The following is an 8959-nucleotide window of genomic DNA, read 5'->3' as shown; positions in this document are numbered from 1 at the left end:
GGGAGCATGTAGTGATTTTGAAGATGTTTAACTTGGCAATGAAGGAGGAAGATATAAAGATCTGGCTCATCAGGTATTGCAAAAAGGTGGGCGAGATTGAAAGGGTATGGGACCCCAATGGGATCTGGACTGGGGCTTGGCAGCTTTGCATCCTACTATGCCCCAGAAAGCCCTAGAGGAGTGAGACATCTCCCACTGGCAATAGCCCTGGGGGTCAACAGGAGGTTTGTGATTTACCATGGCTAGACGAAGCTGTACAGGAAATGCGATGAAGGGGACACTTAGCTTTGGTTTGCCCCTACAGCATATGTTCAATATGTAGGAAGAAGGGCCACATAGCAAAGGAATATAAGGAGAAAAGGCACTGCTATAGGCAATGTGTAGGGGAGGCCTGGGGGGGCATGTGCCCCCCCCCACCCCGAGATTGGCTGCTGCTGGCTTCTGTGGGCAGTTGCTGCTTGCACCCACCCCCCGCTTGACACCAACGTGGACGGTGGTGTCTGCAGGTGGTCCCTGCTGACTGCCACTGATGCCAGGTGGTCCCTGCTCACTGCCATGGTGCCCCTCTAGTTTAGGGAGGCACCAGTCATTCCTGGGCACTGCAACCTCTGGGGGGAAGAAGGGCATGTGTTCTGCTCCTGCCCCCAGTCCTTTGCAAACAAAGCAAGGCAGCAAAGAGAGGAGGAAGACAAAGGACAAGAGGAAAGGGAACTAGAGATGCCTGTGGAATAGTCTGCTGAGCCTGAGCGGCAGGGGAAAGAATCAGAGAAGGAGGATAATGAGAGCCAGGGAGAGTCAGAAGGGGAGGAGGAGGAGGAGACTTCAATATCTCCCCTCCCCTGTATACACACAGAGCTGAAAGCCTGGGGGAAAGAGGAGAAACAAAATGCAGGGAAAGGGAGCACTGCATCCCTGAAAAAAGGAGGAGGGGAGGAGAGCAATGTGGAGGAAGAAAGAGGGTCAGAAAAGGAGAAAAATGAGATGGAATAGCAAGAAGTTAGAAGAAAGAGAAGGGAGGAGGAGAAACCAAACGAGGAAGCTGAAAAGTAGAAGGGAAAGAAGTAGAGACCCAGCCAAGTACCTCTGCCAGTAGTCTCCTCTCCTCAGTTATCTCCTCACTACAAAGCTCTGACATCCCAGAAGAGATTTTCACCAGTCAGGAGGAGTGGGTGGACAAATTCCTAGAAAAGTCAGACTCAGAAGGATTTGTGAAAGCAATGAATGTGAGAGTGCATTAGGAGGGAGTACAGGAGCAGGATAAGACAGAGGAAAGCCTGTAAAGAAAGAACAGACAGACAGATAAAAGTAAACTGAAATCTTAAACCAAAATGTTAATTATAGCTTCTCTAAATGTACGGTCTGTACTGAATAAATACAGATGGAATATGATTGAAGCATATCTAGCTCAGATAAAGACAGATATTATCTGTATACAAGAATGTACAATACGAGCCGCAAAAAATCACACAAAATATGAGAGAGTGTGGAAGTGGGGGCCATCTAGCTGGTCTGGCTCAAATATTAACAGGGCACCAGATGTAGCAGTGCTAATTAAGAATCCAGGCAGATAAGGTTCTTTGGGTAGATGTGATATCTTTTATTAGACCAACTAAATAGTTGGAAAAAAATTTCTTTGCAAGCTTTTGGGTACAAATGCCATTCTTCAGGCATAGGGAAAGTCTATCCCCAGTCTTTTGCAAACCAAGCAAGGCAGCAAAGAGAGGTGGAGGAGGACAAAGGGCAGACTTTCCCTATGCCTGAAGAAGGGAGTTCATACCTGAAAGCTTGCAAAGAGCAATTTAGTTGGTCTAATAAAAGATATCACATCTACACAAAAAACCTTGTCTGCCTATGTCCTTAGACCAACATGGCTACAACCAAGGACCCTAAAACAATTAAGAACCGAAACATCAAGATCAAGAGAACAAAAGAAGCAGCCGGGAGGTGAATGCTGCAAGTAATCTGTGAAATGGATGAGAAAATATTTGAGATCACAGATATTTATGCACTAGTGGATTGAGAGGAGAGCTGCTGATTGACTCCTGGGAAAATTGGAATCTGGCATGAATGGTGGAAAACCTTGTATTTTAGTAAGCTATTTCAATTATGTATGATGAGCACAGGACAGAAAGAGTGAGAGGGAAGCAGGAACCATGGACAAGTCATTAAAGATCCTAAACAGAATAATCATACAATGACCTACAGCATGAATGATGCGTGCCCCTGGTGGCTGGGGGGCATGGTGGTGGTGGGAGCATAGCAGTGGTAAGCGGGAGCTCCCGCAGACACCACCAGTGCTGTCGGCGGTGGGGTTGGGGGGTGGCGAGTGCTGACCAGGGGTCGGTGACCACCTGCAGATGCTGCCGGCAGCATCGGCAGTGGCCAGCGGTGATCGCTGATCACCTGCAGATGCTGCTGGCAATGTTGGCAGTGGGAGGAGGGGGGTGGCGAGTGTCAGCGATGCTTTTTTGTAGGGGGTGCACTGCCACGCTTAGGGGATGCACATGAACCCCCTATGTGTTGCCCCTGACCTGCTGGATACAGGTGAAAGAGGACTGGGGGAAAAAGTTGTCTTTACAAGAGGAGATACAGCATAGAAAAGTTTCTCATTGATTTACCTTATCCTGACATGAAAGCACCAGACAAAGAGAGAACCAGAAACAACACCAGTTTTCTTCTCAGACCACTACATGCTTACAGCAGGGTTGAAAAAAGGGAAACACATGCAGAATGGGAAAGGAGGGAATATGGTGCCTCCAGAATGAGAAAGGAGAAGAACACACATCAAAAGAATCCATTTTATGAATAGTGAAAGGTTTTTACCAGGAACTATATATAGAGAGAAAGGTAGAGAAGGAAGCCGAACAGATTTGGCTGGAAGGACTGCAAAAGAAGCTAATGGAAGTAGATGAACAACAAGTGGAAGACTGGAAGGTGGAGAAAGCCTGGGACACCCTGAAAAATTTTAAAACTGTGAAAAAACTGGGAAAAGGTGGATTACCAAAAGAATTCTATGTTACTTTCTGGGACTGACTGGGATCAGACCTCATAGAAGCATATATATAATGAGAGAAGGAGAGAAAGAAGACTCTTGAAAAGTATGAAAGAAGGAATAGTAACTCTGATATTCAAGAAAGGGGACAAAACCCAGATAAAGAACTGGAGATCAATACCTTTGTGAAACTTTGACTACAAGTTCCTAGCCAAAGTGATAGCAAACAGGCTAAAAGAAGCAATTGGGAAAGTGCTAGGAGAAGATCAAGTATGCACAGTCCCTATGAGGAGGATTCATGGGGCCATAATACAATTAAGAGATGCCATGCAATACTGCAAAGAAAGAAACCTAAACCTGGCATTATTAAATGCAGACCTGAAGAAAGCCTTTATAGGGTTGACCATGGATTCCTCTGACAGATGCTGGGAAAGCTGGGGATCTCTGCCGAATTCCTTAACTGGCTGAAGATGTTGTAGACTGGTGCAAAAAGTCAAGTTTAAATAAATGGACACCTAATGGAACCAGTAAAGTGAGATGAGGGGTGAGGCAGGGGTGGCCCCTGTCCTCAGTACTCTTCATCTATGCGATTGAATCACTAGTAGAGCAAATAAAGTGAGATGCCATTGTGGTAGGAGTCCAAATACCAGGAAGGAGCAGAAAGCAGACCAAGTGCATTGTGTACATGGATGACATAAATATGGTATGTAGGGGCCAATGGTCCATCAGGGAAGTGATGAAACATATTCAGCTTTATGAGAAAATGACAGGGTCAAAACTCTACCTTGAGAAGAGTACTTGTATGATATACAGAGAGATGAGGGACCTGTGAGGGATGGGATCACAGTGGTAAAAGAAGGGATATGGGTACGGGGAGTACATTTTGATGCAAAGCTTAAAGACAGGGAGGTGTGGCAGAAAACTACTGTGAGGGTCAAGCAAAAGCTGGGACTCTGGAGTGGGCAGAAGTTAACTCTAGAGGTAAAGGTGAGCCTGCTAAAATACATGATCTTGCCTGTCATTTTATATACAGGACTGGTGTTCCCCCTGACATGGAGCACAGCTTGTGCAATACAGAGGAGCATGTTTGTGTGCTTCTGGGGGTCACAATAGGAGAGACTGGCATGGGACATATACAGACAGAAGAAACATGGGGGAGAGACTTCCCAGATGTGATTTTATTCATAATGGCCAAGTACTTAAGCCTGTTTTGTAATTTGGCCGTGGGAGAGGAGTCCAAAGCAGCATGATTTGTCAGACACTTTGGAGGAAGACTATGGAGGAAATGGGGAAAAGGAGACTGTTCGTTCATGTAGCCATGGGCATGGCAGCCCCCTACATGGTATCTGGTAATAGAAGCTTTCTAGAACCGATATAATTTACAGCAGATAGAACCGGAGGAAATGAAAGACCATTGCAAGATGCAACAAAAGGTGTGTGCACAAGGTAGAACAGCTGTGATGGGAAACTCTCTGCGGAGAAAAGGGATACCATCTGGAAGGAGTGTGTAAAAAAGACTATTTAAAACAGTACTGAGAGCTAAGATAGATTCTAGCATGCAGAATACTTTCAGTTTGTGAGCTGCAACATTGCTGGCGGCTCTGCTGGGCTGCAAAGTGCCCAAGGGACTTGTGTACCAAGGAAGAAATGTATGAGCACTTGCTGTGGGAATATGTCTTTGCACAAAGAGTGTGGGGAAGGGCAGAGTGATTATACCATCTTAGTACAGGCACTAGGTTAACAGCTGAAGTGGTGCAGTGGGGAAAGACAACAAATGCAGGACTGGGAAGGGAGAGGGGAGGAAGAAGTGGATTGAATTTCGGAGAAAAAGACCAGAAAGAACATCTGGTCTTGATGTTTGTGGATGGAACCTAAGGAAAATAAGAAACAAAACAAAATGTTGCATGAGAAATTGGATTGTATAAAAAAAGCAGGGTGGGATGGGGAAAAGTTCATGCACTGATAAGACGTAAAATGTTGAATACCTAAAAGAAATGACAGAGTAAGTCAGCGACGAGTTTGTGTTTCTAGGAACAGCATGAAAACTTAACTATGTTTTTAAAGGGGAACAGGAGGGGAAAGGAAAAGAGCTAAGTGGAATTTGGATATTTTTGTAAATAAATAACCCCTCCTAGTTTGTACTATATATAAATAGGTGCTGAAGTGCTATTTCAAGTGTATTTATGAAGTACCTGTGCTGAAACTTGCAGAAGTTTCAAAAAATGTAAAATGCATCAATTCTGGATGAACTAAGCCGATGAGTACTACATGTAAAGTAGTATAGGTATGCTTATTTCAAGATGAGTGTTTTCAAGGTTGCTTCTCACTTCCATGTGCTCAGGGAGAGCAGGGTCTGTGAGGAAGCAGGGGGGAAGGGATTGCAGGGGGAGGAAATGGCGGGGGAGGGACAAAGAGCAAGGAGGCTACCTGACTCCTCTGATTTAATTTTCCCTACTGTAGCAGTGGGAGGGGAACAAATTCACGGCAAACCTCCAATAATTAGATTCTATACCTGGAAAATTATAACAAATTTATAAATGTTCCATATATAGAATCTAATTATCCTGGGAAGGGGGTCATGTTATATTCAGGGTTGTCTTATATTCAAGTAAATATGGTAGCATTGTGCCTAAACAGACTAGGGGAATTCTGAGAAAACACTGTGGGATGATGATAGTGCCAGCCTGTTTTCTGGTCCAAAGGTGCTCTTTCAGACTTGGCAACAACCCCAATCCCAAATAAGACTGATCTTCTGTAGAACGGCTTCATAGGGCTAGGTTTGTTTGTTTTTTCTTACTCCTGGTCTGTGAGCCATCTCATTTTAAGTTTCATCTATTGGCATGTACATCATTTCAAAAGGATACCTAAAGCAGAATCTAAAATTCTGCCTGTGGCTAGAACTAACTATGGCAAATATATTATGGTCCAGATTATACCTTGAGTTATCCCAACATCACTAAGCATATTGCAGTTTCACTACCCTAGAGAACACTGTCACATGGAGAAAGAGAAAACACAAGAATGGGGAATCTTTTCTGTTGAAATTATATCACTCGATGAACTTTGTGAAGTCCCTTTTCTGAGAGGAAGGGAGTGGTTCACTCTTCATCTGATCCTATCCTTGGAACTGATTATGAGGGGGTATACATTTGTTAGGTGATTTTTTTCCACTTCTGTCCCACTCAGTAGAACTGAAGTAGTTGCCTCTAGGCTCTTCTGAACACCTGATGAGCTGTTTCCTCTCCTGCATTTTTCTCGCTCACTGTTCATTACATTACTAGCCTGAGAGAAGAGCAGTTGCAGGCTGTGCACCTTAGCTTAGGGGAGGAGTTAGGAAGTGCTTCTCAGGATTTGATTAGGCATCCTTGGGAAGAGAGCTACACTGGGCCCTGAAGCTCTTGTTAAACCTTTGCTACAGATGTGTCAAGAGTTTGTCTGAAAAGCACCAAGCTATACTGAAATTCACCATGTCTGGTTAATATGCCTCATACTGACCTACTGCTTAACATAGGACAGCATTTGGTACATTTTGTAATACCTGTAAATACAGGCACTGTTTAATGCTGAAAGGACTATTATTGCATATACACATTATAGCTAGAAATTCCTGTTCCTGTTACTTTTGTTATTCCATTTTCAATATTTCACTTGCATTAGGTTTGATATTTTTAGTTTGCTTACATAGTGGGGTTTATTTTACAGGGCCCTTCTAACAATTCATGTCTTTTCTTCTTGCTTACAAACTATTACAAGAGAACCACAAGTTGTCAAAAGTATTCAGTGGGATAAATTAAACAGTTGGGTAGCATTGCTGTATATCAAAATATAAAGCAAGACAAGGTGATAGTGTTGACCTGAACTTGTCAGTGGTAGTACACATTAACTTTTCCAGCAAAATGAAAGTGGCTTTTCTCTGATGCCTTGCTTTAATTGAGACTTGCTTTAAATTGCTAATGCTGTTTTTGAGGTTCATTACATTTATGACAATTTGGGATGATTACATCTTGCATTAGTAATATGGTGGCTTTATACAGTCTTCATCACAGAGATAATATTGGTCTATGTTTTGTTTTATATATTGATTTATATATAGTGTTTCTTAAAGTCTTCTTTAGGCTGGCTGAATAATTGTGTCTTATCCAAAAATGTTACTACTAAATTGTTTATTAATTGCTCCAGAATATTAATTAATTAAATATTACTGCCTTTACTACAGATCAAGGAGACGATTCTCCGAGCTCAGAGGGAGTCAATCCCAAAGCAAACCAAAGAGGGCAAGAGTGCTAAAAAGCCTTCTTGGCTCAGTAAAGGCATCCAGGAGGGCCAGAGGGGAAAAAAGGTGGCATACAATCAGTGGAAGCAAGGGGCTATCACCAAGGAGGATTACATCTCCATTGCTCATGATTGCAGGGAAGCAGTTAGGAAGGCCAAGGAAGAGATGGAACTAGGGCTGGCGACCAGAATTAAGGATAACAAAAAGTCCTTTTTCAAATACACAGGGAGTAAGAAGGCGGCATCAGGTAACGTGGGGCCCCTACAGGACAGGCTTGGCAATCTGGTGATTGCAGCAAAGGAAAAAGCTGATCTTTTCAATGAATTCTTTGCCTACATATTTCTGAGCAGGTACTGGGACAATTCCCCCACTAGGATTACGGACAGGCTCAGGGGACACGACGCCATGCTTAGGGTCAGGGATGGTCTAGTTACGGAACGTCTGGAGGGGCTGGACGTGTTTAGATCAGCAGGTCCAGATGCTCTTTATCCGAAGCTACTGAGGGAATTGGCGGAGGTCATAGCAGGGCCCCTGCCATGGCTGTATGAGTGCTTGTGTTGGGTGGTCAATGTGGTCCCCATTTACAAGAAGGTGAGAAAGGAGGACCCGGGTAAGTTAGGCTCACCGTGGTCCTTGGGAAGACCTTTGAGAAAATCATCAAGGAGCACATCATGGGAGGTAATGCTCAGGGGCAACCAACACGAGTTCATTGTGGGCAGATCCTGCCTGACTAACCTTGTTTCCTTTTTTGACTGTCTGTACTTAGTAATTAAAAGTGCCTCGACACAGCAGAATTCTTAGCACGATGAGAGTATTCGGTGCAAGGGATGCCTCGCTACGGCGGGAAAAGCCTTGGTGCAGTGATCAGCTCCTGCTAAAACTAGCAGTTGCACTGTTTGGATGCATGCTACTGATTGGCTCATTGTAAATTATTCATACCCGGCGGCTAGCAATTGGCTCACTAGCCATATAAAAGCTTGAGTAGTTTCCGCCCAAGTAGGAGAACTCCGTGTGTACGTTGGGAACGAGTTCCTTGTGTACCTTGGAGCAAAATTGGAGGCCTGATCAACCACCAACCACTCCCCGTCGATGACTGTCCCGACGTACCCTACACCCTGCATGCTCGGAAACATCGGTGTGCCACCTGGTTTTCTCTTTTGTTTGTAACCTGTACGGAGCGTGCCTATACTGTGTGCATCGACGCAAGTCCCTGTACATCAGTTTGTAAGTAAAGTTCTTTTTCAATTCAACCAGTATGCATTTGTGCCTAATTCCACTCCATCGCGGCCCCATTCCTGCTATACTCGGCATCCACAATGACCAGGTCACAAAATCCTTGGATGCGGGCGCTGAGGTAGATATCGTCTACCTGGACTTCAAGAAGGTCTTTGACACTGTTTCTCACTCCATGCTTATAAAAAAACTAGGTGACTGTGGCATTGATGCCTACACAGTCAGATGGGTGGCAAATTGTCTCAATGGTTGCAGCCAGAGAGTTGTGGTGGATGGGTTGTTTTCAACCTGGAGGGATGTGGGAAGTGTTGTTCCCCAGTGCTCGGTCCTCGGGCTTGTGCTGTTCAACATCTTTATCAGTGACTTGGAGGTGGGTGTGAAAAGCACACTGTTCAGATTTGCTGATGACACAAAGTTGTGGGGAGAAATGGGCACACTGGAAGGGAGGGACAGAATCCAAC

Source organism: Alligator mississippiensis, chromosome 1 (assembly GCF_030867095.1).
Source record: "Alligator mississippiensis isolate rAllMis1 chromosome 1, rAllMis1, whole genome shotgun sequence".
NCBI lineage: Eukaryota > Metazoa > Chordata > Crocodylia > Alligatoridae > Alligator > Alligator mississippiensis.
The sequence above is the reverse complement of the archived record's forward strand: the minus strand, read 5'-3'. Positions refer to the sequence as shown.